Raw genomic sequence first — 12,965 nt, forward strand, 5'->3', positions numbered from 1 at the left:
TCTAGCCTTAGGCATAAATATTTTAAACAGAGTGTGCAATGAGTAAGATATTTCATATTCAAAGAGTAACAATTTGAAAGACAGACATCAAGTGACAGTATTTTAACAAAAAAAAGTGTCACAAATTGCACAGAACCTGCAAACTAAGCTAGGAGAGAAAATTGCAGCTTGGAGCATTAGTAAAATAATGACATTTAAGCATTGACGTCGTACCGACCATGGCCTTTAAGCCCGTGCTCCGCACCGCCAGTACCGTATCCCGTTTTCAGAACGCGCCCCTTGCCCAGCCGGATTGAGTCAAGCGAGCGCCTCGGGCGTGACCCCAATAGACAACAAACCTTATTAAAAGTCACCGCGGCCACTGGCCTTAATTAAAATGCCCGTGACTATGATCGTGTCAGATTAGAAGAAATCCAACTAAAACGGCTCACAGTGAGACAATATGTTGATAAATTTAGTCGCCAACTTGATGCCACAATTCAAATAATTAAATACTACTATAAAACAGTTGTTAAGCCTTAAGCACACAATTACCAGGTGCTACCTTTTAATTGAGCACCTGGAACGTGTTTTTAGCTTATAATAGAGCAAATTAAGTTAATATAAGTTTTTTAACGCCGACTCACAAAGAAGAGAAAGTTTCACTTCCTTGCGAGGCGGCCATGTCCGGCAGTCTCGAACCACTCCGCGCCGGGAACAGACGTGTGTCCGTGGGCAGCATCCAAGTTTCCTTCATTGATTAATTTTTATTCTATACTAAATCTTTAAATTTAAACCTCATTAATTCATAGCTGCCCACGTCGACTCGGCGCGTATTTTACGGAACCGGGCCTATCCCGACCGTCTTCACCGTGATACCGTGCTGCAGATCGTATCACTCACGTAAGTGTTTCACCTAATTTAGGAGCCCGCTCATAGAGCCCCCCCTGCACCCGTTAATGTTCGGCGGTGGCCGTCTCCAGCGAGCATCGACCCGCGTCCCGCGAGACTGCCGAGGTAACCATCAGTGTCGCGTAGTGTTATGTTTTTTCTATGTTAATTGTGTAACGGCTAGACGTCGCCAAGTGTGGTGAGAGTGTTTTGTAGCGGGACTAGATTAAAGGTAATTCTCACCAACTCGTGTATACTAATTTTCCGGAGTCTCCCGTCCTCCACACGGCCGAGCGGCCTTCACAGTCAAGGGAGAGCCATTCAGGGTAGATTCAAGCCGTGTACCTGACGGGGCACGCGGGGGCAGAGTACCCACGACCCAACACCAACGGCCTAGCAGCCCGCTAGCCTGGCGCCCCTCCGGACAACAAGAGCACCGCGACGCCCGTAGCGCCCATCAGGTACCCCCCGGGCCTTTCACATAGGTCGGGTGACGGCAGCATAAGCTAGGGGCAGACTTTAGATTCAAAAATAAAAAAACTAAAAGGAATAAATGCATAAAAAAAGATGGTTTTCTGCCATTTCTTTTCCCAGCCTTGCTAGCACTGGGGTTTGTTGGTAGGAGGCACAGCCCGTATAACGAATTGCGTAACTACTGCTAAAAATCTGGTAAAACTTTTGCAACAAAATTCGCAGCATAACAAACATATTTTTCATTAACATACTGTCTTATGGAAAAAAGTTTTTGATTACCGCTATTTTAATAATTGCTTGTTGTTCTGGAACAAATAATTGCATTACTTCGAGGGGTGTCTGTTACAGTGTTTGTCTAGATAGTTGGAATGGATAACATTTTAACAGTTTTTTTTTACATTGCTTTAACTGTGTCGGTTATCCATGGACCCCTTGCCAGTCATAACCCCGAATAATTGGGAGTATACTGTACTAAAATGAGACTGCTAATGTTATTTCACTGTGAACATAAACACTGTTGTGTGCATTATGTCACCTGTCTGCAATACTTCCCTGTACTGACGATGAACTCAGAATGTCTAGAGTGGAAAACGATGATACTTTCCCATAGAGCTGTAATGGCAGTAAGCACTGCCAAAGGAAGGCTTTGGACTTTCTTCTGCGTGATGACGAAGAGCTTGACACGCCATGCCTAGGCCACCTATTTCTGGAGTACCATGCAAAAGTGATAAAAATTACAAACTTTTCAGTGACTAAAGTATTAATGCCGGTGACCCGTGTTGGTTTCAATCTAAAGATGCAACATAGACTTTTCTAAAAATGAACTACAAGTGTTGTAATACTCCTATGTGTTGTAAAAGTTCTTATTTCAAACGATGAGAGAAAAACTGTGCCGAGATCATGGGGCATTCTTCAGGACAAGCCGCTAGGATCGCTGTAGTCAGGTGTCACCAGTGTTTGCCATGTTAAAATGCCTGAATTTCCTAAATGTCTTATTAAAATATTATCTACTTTTATGCTGTGTTTCACATCATCATTAAATTATGTTTGATGTAAACATGAAGCGTGCTACTATTTATTATGCTTCAGACATTGAAAAGAAGGTTTTATAATAATTTTAAAATATCTACAGTAAACCTTGACTTTGTTTTGTTTCATCTAAAGTAGGGATGGGATTTTCGAATCTTGGATTCGTCGAATATACCGAATCCTATGGATTCGAGGATTCGAGGATTCGTAGGATCCGAGGTGGGATTCGAGGTGGGTTTTTAAGAGTTTTAGGTAGTAATTGAAAATTGTAGTGCTGGATTTTTTTTTTTTTTTTTTCCTAACCTAACTAAAACTAAGTGTATTTTGGAGGGGTCCGGGTTAGGGAGGGACCTAGGTGCGTCTCAGGCCGAAGCCTATACACCTAGTCATGCTGGGATTAGCCATGCAAGGAGAGGGTCGCATGCATCATGTGCTAGGAGGGGATTGGCCAGCCATGGCAGCGATTGGCGCCATGACTAACTCCCCTCACTCTTAAATCTAGACTATAACTAGAGATAGGTTGGGCCCAGGTAAAACCTGCATAGACACAGGGAAAACCCTGGGCACATTCATGCGGGATGCAAATTGGCATGCATTACGTGTAGGAGTTTACAGGAGACAGAGGATGGTCTGGATGAAGTGTTGGACAGAGTAGAAAAGAGTCTACCATGCGGGGGTTGGGAACTTGGACTCGTAGTCCGCCTTGTTTTTATCCAGGACTGGATTTAGTGACCAGGGACGCAAGCGCCCCTGGTGGTGAGTGGTTGCACTGACCACTCACTCCGCCGCCAGTCAGCACCTAAAAAAACTAAGAAACTAAAACAGAAAAAAGATAAATGACTTACAAACTAGGCATTTCGTTACGAAATATGCAAACACCCAACTCAGGGATGGACGTGCAGTGCTTAAGATAAAACTAAAATAAGAACTAAAAATATATTTTTTTTTTTTTAAATTTTTTTTTTTAGATTTTTTATTATTATTTTAGAAATATATATTTTTGATGACTATTACTTAGTATCTAGGACTTATTACTAATTTACAAATCTCTAATATCTACTACTATACTACTAGTTAAATATAGAGGAACTGTCGGTGTATAAAGTTACAGGTGAATTAAGTCAAGACCTATTCGCATTCTGGCATTGTTGCAAGCTTGTAATTCAAAATCCCATGTCTTTCAGAAACACAACCGGCACTGGAGGTGAAGCCTGCCAGGCGGGCCATGCCCATCGTACATAGGGAGTCAGCCCTAACACAACAGGCAGTGAACTCCCGGGAGCCGAACCTACACCTGCGTGCTTCGGACCATTTTGAATAAGCAAATTATTCGTTAATGTCTATAATTTAAGTTTCATCTCGCGGGAGACTGATTGGCCGATCGCTCAGCCAGCCACAGCACACTACGGAGGTCTGTGAGCCAAGATTGAATTTGGCATTTTATATTTTCCATGCAACTCTGGATCTTGTTCGCCCAGTGATGAAATATATGGGTTTCTGCTTATGGCACATTTATCGTAGAATTTTTGCGCAGTTCGGAAATAATAATGTTTTAAAAGTTCGAGTTTGAGCTCTCTGTGCATAGCCCTTACGGGGCAATACACAGGCGCATCTGTCGCAATACGAATACTCTTATTCTGAATTCTCTGTAGCTTGATTAAGTGAGATTCCGCTGCTGTTGCCCACACCGGCGCTGTATACGTGATTATTGGTTTTATTAGTGCGTTATAAATTATTATTCCGTTTTTAACAGAGCTACCTAAACGTCTGCTCATGACGGGGTAGAGGGTCATGAGCCTAGTGAAAGCTGTTTTTCTTTTCGCCTCTATGTGATCGCGCCATAGTAGTTTCCTATCCATGTGTACGCCTAAATATTTAACCACATTTTTGTGAGGAATTTGCTCATTGAAAAGTGTTAGTCGTGGTCTATCTTCAAGTGGCGGGAGATGTTTTCGCGTAAAAACTATAGCTTCTGATTTAGTAGGGTTTACCTTAATTCGCCATTTTGTGCACCACTGTTCTATTGAATTTAACGCGGTTTGTAATCTGTCTGCTGCGAGTTCTAGAATACTAGATCTGCTAAACAATACCGTATCGTCCGCGTAGCAGCCAAACTGAACTGATCGGTGTGCGGGCTTAGGCATATCGTGGATATAAATATTGAATAAAACCGGCCCCAAGATGCTGCCTTGTGGGACTCCTGCTTTAATTATTTTTAAATCGGACTGTGCTCCTTCTGTCGTGACTCTAAACGATCTATTTTCTAAATACGAGGCCAGTAATTTAATATAACAATCGGGGAAGCCAGTTTTATATAATTTATAAATTAAGCCTTCATGAAGTACTCTATCAAAGGCTTTTTCTATGTCCAAAAACGCTGCGAAATTATAGCTATTCTGATTGAACGCAGTTATTATTTGTTCTGTCATACGGACCAGTTGATGCGTTGTTGAATGCGCGCTGCGAAAACCAAATTGTTCGTCCGGCAGTACGTCATTTTCTTTAATGTGAGTATTTAGTCGCTGTAGAATTATGCATTCAGCTACTTTTGACAATGTACTCAGCAGACTAATGGGCCTATAATTTTGGGGCAGTGTGTTATCTTTTCCGGATTTATGAAAAACTATCACATTCGCTTCTTTCCACTGCGATGGAAAATACTGTAGTTTAAGTATTCCATTTATTAATTGAGCTAGGTATTCCAAAATTTCATCGGGCAGTTTCTTAAGGACTACTGCCTGAATGCCATCGTTTCCCGGTGCCTTACGTGGTTTCATACGCCTGATAGCCTGTTTAACTTCCTGAGATTGAGTTAAGTAAGGTTTTGAGGTTAAAGGCTGATTAAGTTTAATTGTAAGGTCTCTGTATATTCTGGCATTAAATTGCGGGTCACAGGGTTCGATATTAGGTTGAAAGGCTAATTCAAGGGTATTCGCGAAGGCTTGTGCTTTGTCTGTCGGTGTAAAAGCGAACCCAGTGCGTGTTTGTAGCGGAGGTATTTTATCTATCTTATGAAGGAATCGCTTTGTCATACTCCAGGTGCTACCATCTTGCACCTGTAGCTGAGAGACTTTCGTCTCCCATTGGCTGCTCCTCCATAGAGTTATTTCATCGGTAATTATTTTCTGTAATTCATTAATTCTCGCTTTAATGTCGCGCTGCCTACGTCGAGTATATTCGCGCCTTAATCTATTTTTCTGAGAAATTAAATCCCTAATATACACCGGCAGTTCATCTTGCTTAAATCTAACCACCTTTTCTGGGATGCACGAGTTAATTGCAGTTTGAATTTTAACTGTAAGTTCAGTGACTGCTGATTCGATGTTATCTTTTGTTTTGAAGTTGGCAGCATCGGCTGCAGGCAAATTATCGACTAAATACGTCTGAAAGCCTCTCCAGTCAGCTTTCTTGTAGTCTTTAATTTTTCTCGGAGGACTGATGTCAGTGTCCACGTCATCGAATAGTAGATGTACTGGAAAGTGGTCAGACGACATTTCGTGAAAGACTCTGAGTTCGAATCCCGTTTGAACTCTCTTATTTAATGCAATATCTAAAATATCGGGGTTGTGCCTTAGTACTCCGCTATCGTGAGTGGGCTCTGAGGGAGCATGTACTTGATAATTTTTGTTAGACTCGTGTCTTTGCAGCAGTAGGCCATTGGCTGTATTGCTCCGACAGTTCCAGTCTTTATGTTTGGCATTAATATCGCCGACTGCTAGGAATGTGGGAGCTGAGCCATATAAGATGTCCAGCTCGTTTTCAGTTAGTGACCTGCCCGGTGGTGCATACATCGAAATAAGCACAATTTGTTGTTTATTGACTTTAAAAGTAATTGCCACAGCTTCTAATTTATTAAATTCAGGTAAATGAAATTCACTATGTTGTATACTTCTGTGGATTAGTAGGGCAACCCCTCCACTTCTGGTATCGCGGTCGCGCCTATAAATAGTGTAATTTAAGATAGTTAGACGATCTGTTGGAAGTAAGTGTGTTTCGTTTATCGCCGCGATTCTAATATTATGTTTAATTAAATGATCGGTAAATTCGATTATTTTATTTCTAATTCCTCGCGCATTCCAGTAAAGGATGGTACTTAATCTACTGTCTACGGGGGTAGTATTAATGGCAGAACCTAAATTAAGGGTGTGCAGCATTAAAGCTGGCCGCTAATGCTGTCACGAAGCCCGTGGTGGCTTTTATTTTGTCCTCTATTGACTTGGACGGATTACACCAAATAGCCATTAAAATGCACATTGGTTCCAGGACGTGTGCCAGGTTAGGGTCCTGTGTAATGGCATCCGATTGGCCTACGAGCTTCAGAAAGTCGCTCGCGTCCATCGCTGGCTTCTCCGCGGGATTTAGCTGCGGTGAAGCAGTTGGCATTACTGTTGGTGAGTCAGTCTGCAACGGGCTGGCTTGTTGTCGCCCAGGCGCGACTTTCTTGGAATCACTGGGGGGAGTGGTGGAGTTGGGTGGCGCCTTAGTACCTGGCTGATCCATCACTTGACCTTGCGCCCGGCCTTTACCGTTTTTGTGCCCCGAATGGTGTTTCTTCGGGGGCCTCTGGGGCAGGGGCTGGCCTCTAGACCTGGGTGGGTTTGCCAAGACAGGATACTCCAGTTCATGCCTATCGCTCAACACTGAATATTGATTAGGGCTCTGCCATTGCGGGGGGGGCGGGGTAGCTCGGGGCTCGCCACGGCTGCCTTGGGGGCTGGGGGCAGTAGCCTGAGGGGCCGGCTTGTTGTGGGGGCGGGCGGACTTGAGCCGCGGCTGTTGCTCGCTTGTTTTCGCGCAATGCGCGTTTGGACTGCAGCTCTCTGTCTTTCCGCTCCTGTTGCGGGAGGTGACGCCAGTTCTCCCTCTTGTAGGCCATGCAGCCTCTGTAATTGGCGCAATGCGGGCCTTCACATCGCGCGCACTTTGCCTTCGTCCTGTCACCTCCCTGGGGGCAAACCTCGGTTTTGTGCCCTTGGCTGCACCATCGGCACACAGGGGAGGCTCTGCAGCCTTTTGCGGGGTGGCCAAACCTCTGACAGTTGCCACATTGGAGGGGGCCTTTGGGGTGTCGATAGTCCTCAACACGAATGCTGAGGCCTCCGAATGACTTCAGGTCGTAAATCCTTTCTGGATTTACGGCCTTCGGGAGCTCTACGACTAACTTATTTATAGGCTGCCTTGTCTGCCTGTTGTACAGAAACCAGAAGTTCTGCACTGGAAGACCCATTGCGGCGAACTCGGCCTGAATGAATTGTTTGTCGGTGCTGCTATGCACTCGACAAAACACAAACTTGTTCGGGATCTCGTCCCGTTGCAGCAGCACAGAGTGTTGCACTCCGGCCTGCTCCAGTGCACGCACTGCCCTGTGGTACTCCTCCACAGTGGCAGTGTGAATCATGAGCTGGTCATGGCCGCGACTGACGCACGACCAGCGCTCCTGCAGTGCTGCATCCAGCACTGTTTTAATGGCCGGGTAGCTGTGGCCAGAATCAACAAATACATACAGGGGTTTCACCTGCATTTTCTTTGCCTGAGGGGCAGGGTTTGGCGGGGCAGGGCTCGAACCTGCGGACGTGTTGGCGGCCGTTTGATTGGCCGAGTTGTTTGCCCTTCTGACGGGCTGCTTGCGAAGTCGCTCGGCCTGCTGCCTTGCGATCGCGGGGTTCGTCAGTGGGGGGCGCAGTCTTTCGTCCTTTCCTCCCGTTTTTTGTTTTTTTGAGACGACTGTTGTAAAGCCGTCGTCGCTAGACATTTCTTGTTCGTCGTCGCTCGGCAGGGGCACATCGATGCACTCCTGCATCACCTGCTCGTCACTTAACTGGTCAGTCATGTCGCTAGTTACACCCTACAACGCACTAACACCCACTGACCACGCACCCGGTATTAAGCCGGGTTGTGGCTAGGCTGTAGGGTTAGCTACAACCCGGGTTGTTTTGCACGCTTACACTTCTTAGAAAAAACCTGGGAATACCACCTGGCCTGTGTGCGAGCAAACAGGCTGTTCCTGGAATCTCGCAGCTCCGCTTGACGCGTCCGTCCTCGGCCAAGGCTCGAAGCGAACTCCTGTAGTGCTGGGCGAAGTTCGAAAAAACCGATTTTTGTTTTTTTTTTTTTTTTTCCTAACCTAACTAAAACTAAGTGTATTTTGGAGGGGTCCGGGTTAGGGAGGGACCTAGGTGCGTCTCAGGCCGAAGCCTATACGCCTAGTCATGCTGGGATTAGCCATGCAAGGAGAGGGTCGCATGCATCATGTGCTAGGAGGGGATTGGCCAGCCATGGCAGCGATTGGCGCCATGACTAACTCCCCTCACTCTTAAATCTAGACTATAACTAGAGATAGGTTGGGCCCAGGTAAAACCTGCATAGACACAGGGAAAACCCTGGGCACATTCATGCGGGATGCAAATTGGCATGCATTACGTGTAGGAGTTTACAGGAGACAGAGGATGGTCTGGATGAAGTGTTGGACAGAGTAGAAAAGAGTCTACCATGCGGGGGTTGGGAACTTGGACTCGTAGTCCGCTTTGCTTTTTATCCAGGACTGGATTTAGTCCGAACCGAACCGAACCGAACCGAACCGAACCGAACCCTTACGTTCGGTTCGGTTCGGTTCGGTTCGGTTCGGTTCGGTTCGGTTCGAAACCTTTTAAAATATATTCGAAAAACTGAACGTTCGTTTAAAAAAAAATTACGTTTTTCTAATTTTCTAACCCCCATTTGAGACCATTCACAAAACAGCACAACAAAATTCCATTACATACTTGTAATATTCCGACTTTTATCGCATAATCGTCGTCTCAACAGTTTCAAGCGCAGACAAAATAAAAATTATTAATCGTCGCATAACTCGCATATAGGCGCGCTTTGTTTTTTGTTTACTTTAGAGAATTTTGTATGCATTTCTCGTACTACGTAATATAAACTATCGTACAAATGCCAAAGGTATTGTATGTTATACCTTTAACTATAGTGCGTGTACGAGAAGTGTTGTAAAATCACCAAAGATTGCGTACCCCATACGTTAAACTAAAGCGCATGTACGATAACTCTCGTATTTCGGCAAAACTAACGTGATCAAGTTAACACAAGACAAATGCGGTAGGAAATGATTACGTAAATTACGTATTTTAAATTACTGGGATGTATTTATTTTCTTTGGCCTTTTTGGTTATAACAGTCAGATACTGAAAATATTAATTTAATCTTGTGTATTAAAAGTACTGGTCCAGTAAATTTTACAGTACGGTACTAAGTTGACTAGCGTAGTCGCGGCAGCCATCATTATTTCTCGTGTTTTCTTTTTTCCGACGCAAATTTTTAAACCACACTTCTTACGTTACGTTTACAATATTATTGTTCTTGAAGTGATTTGCGATGAGCAGGCTTACGTCGTTTAAGTTTTCCAAATGGAGATAAGATAATGACGACACAGATGACCCAGAACGACCCCAAAAAAATGTCTAAAGTTTCTCCTGACGAGCAGCATTCTTCCGAGAAAACAGCAACTGCAGTCAGCGGGTTTTGTAATGTAGATAGATAACTTAATTCACATTCAACTTTTTTTAATGTCCTATTAAAAAGTTTATTTATTAAAAATGTTAGGTTATGTCTACCACAAAAATATGTTGTGTGGCCATATGCTGAATTTTCGTCATCTTTGTATTTTTTTAAATGAAGGCTAGTGTACACTGAAAAAGGAAGATAGTCTTTTTGAAATTTAGATGGAACTTCTTCATTAATTAAAATTATATATATACATATAAAGAAATTAAATGCAAAATGATTTTCTCTAAACTGTTTTCTTTCATTCATTATTTATTGCATAAAGTTTACTCATAAGATGTTTTGCAATGTTTTAATAAAGCTAAGCTATATAATGTTTTAATTTTACATATGGCTGGAGAACCTTTCTTTCTCACCATTCAGTTAAAGACCAAAATGCTGGTGGTCGGTTCATTTTAATTCAAAACAATTATTTCTGTATGAGGTTCGAAATTTTTTGCTATGGTTCGATTCAGTTCAGTTCGGTTCGAAATATGAGAACTGAGGTTTGTCCAGCTCTAGAAAATTGTATACCTAAACTATATTATAAAGGTAACGGAAATAGCACAAACATAAGATAAACTACGCTGCATTTTGTCAATTAGCATAACTAATCGATCATTTCCAACCTTCAATAATATAACTTTGCAGAAAAAAAGTAACTTTTTTTAAATGGTGTCTGTTATACAAACGTATTTTATTGAAAACATAGGAAGGATTAATTTAACAGAGAATTAGACAGATGCAAACTTACGTGTGTGGTTTTTGAGGTTATTTGTCTCTATTTTATATCAGGTGTATACACTATGCACTTATTTTATAATTTTATAAATACACATGATTTTCTTTAATACATAGGCCTATGTAATTTTTCAAAATAAATGTGTGATTTTTTTTAATAACACGTGGTGAAGTTTAGTGTGGGACTGGGATTCGAGATTCGATGACAAACACTGAGGATTCAATCAAGGGTTCGGATTCGACCAAAATGTGGATTCGTCCCATCCCTAATCTAAAGTGTTTGAAATAAACTTTGTTGTTATTACTTCCATGACTGCCGATGCATTTAAACATGTTTAAATTAACTTTATTTAGAATTTTTTGGAAAACAATGGTAAAACTGAGGCTATGGATGCTAAACTATTATTCTTGTTATTTCTTGTAGAGCATAACATTTCATTGGCCTTGTGTCATTGTGGCAGGCTTTTTTTTAAGTGTTATTTCTAAAATAGTAAAATAAAAGAATGGTTTTTTACTAAATACATCTTCTTGGATTCAATGTATTTCATATTGAACCAAGGGAGAAATTGCATCTATTTTGTGAGTTTTATCTTTGTCTTAAGAAACTTTGGGTTTAACTAATAGGTTTGCCATAAAAACAAATTTACCCTCAAGGAGATTCAAGACTCCAAGCTTGCATTGTCAAGCCTTCTGTAAACTATTTAACATAAATACATACATCCTGAAATTATTTTAGGTTTTTAATTTTAAGAGGTTTTCAAGCCTGTGTAATTTTAAATTACTTAATTTACTTTGTATAATTTAGAGTTTTTTTTTGTAGTGTAGTATTTGGCAAAAACTTCATCACATTGGCTCTGAAAAGGTTTTAATTTTTCTAACATAGTAATAGGCACATTCCTGTAATTGTTAAGATTTTTTTTGTGTTTAGTTTTTCTTGTTGCATTAAAAAAATTATCCTATGACATTAAAAAAGTTGTAAGAAGATTTTGTTGAAAGGTCCTTAAGAAGTCTGGAATTTGGTTCACCAGGTATCTGTAGACACCCTGAATACAAAATGTGATTAAGAAATTAAATCTCTTATGATTTATTTAAAGCATTTTGTACGAACTCAAGAATGGATGATTCTAATTATTTTATATATGAATTGCCATCCTGCAAATCCCATAATCTCTGCATATTCTCTAAAAAGTAAGAAGCCTTTAAAGTTTAGGACAGTTATGATTACAATGTAGTTGAAGATAAAGACAAACAAATGTAAATCACCAAATAATGTAAATTGTGTTTGTGGGAAATACATATTATGTAGTGTCACATATTTTTATTCAATTTTTTGTGTATTCAAAGTTTTTCTTTGTATAACTATATATTTAAAAAATAAAAAAGGGGAAATTTTTCTCTCTTATTACAAAAACTATTAGATCTAAAAATAAAAAAATGCTGGCGGAGGAATCTGAAAAAAAAAACCAGGAATTTTGTATCACAAATCGAGTGACCATTCTGTATGAACATGTTACAATATTTTCCCACGTATGAGATGAGAATTGTATTCAAGTTTGATGAATTTAAGACTAATTAATCATCTCATGTGGTGGTACTTGCATTGCTGGTTCATGACATCTGCATATCCAGTTGAACTTACGCTGCTGTTGCACAGATGTTGATGGAGCAAATTAATTTTATTATAAATTGACGAGCTTTAGCCTGTTTTTACCCTTGTATCCACACATACAACCTCTACTTGTAAATTTCCTGTATCTGTTAAATTTTACTTCATGATTTGGTCTCTTTTTCTATGTTGCAGCTATTAAAAACAAGGTAGTAGTTAAATCTGAACTGCTCTCTTTTTTTCTGTAAAAGTAATGATAGACAAGTTTCTGTGACTGTACATTTGACATAAAAGTGCAAATAAATCATCAAATATTTATTGCTCAAAGGCTGTTCTCATCTTAACAAATGAAAACTACAGTATTTAAAACATTCTTTCACAGTGTGCTGTATCAATATGCCTAGGGTGCACTGATATGAACTTGCACATTTCAGAATGCAGAAACAACTGTCTAGTTGCATTGAATGCAACCAACTTGTTTTAATGGTTATGAAACAGGAAGTGAAACATTGTGGAACCAAAAGAAGTAATTCTAGATCAAGTTACATAGAATCCAAAATTTAAATAATACTTTTTTTTTTAGAAAAGTTACTCATTCCTTTTCATTACATACTTCTTATATTACCATTATTTGTAATTTTAAATGTAATTAATAGCCTGTATTTTACCAATATAAATTATTTAAATAAAAGGCTTTATCAGG

The 12,965-nt window shown here is 40.8% G+C and overlaps 1 protein-coding gene across 2 annotated transcripts in view; it reads left to right on the forward strand.

Annotated features, from left to right (window-relative positions):
- LOC134531143 (AMP deaminase 2) overlaps positions 1-12,965 on the forward strand; it is a 224,518-nt gene that overhangs the window by 120,755 nt on the left and 90,798 nt on the right. The window lies entirely within an intron of this gene.

This window comes from Bacillus rossius, chromosome 3 (assembly GCF_032445375.1).
Source record: "Bacillus rossius redtenbacheri isolate Brsri chromosome 3, Brsri_v3, whole genome shotgun sequence".
NCBI lineage: Eukaryota > Metazoa > Arthropoda > Insecta > Phasmatodea > Bacillidae > Bacillus > Bacillus rossius.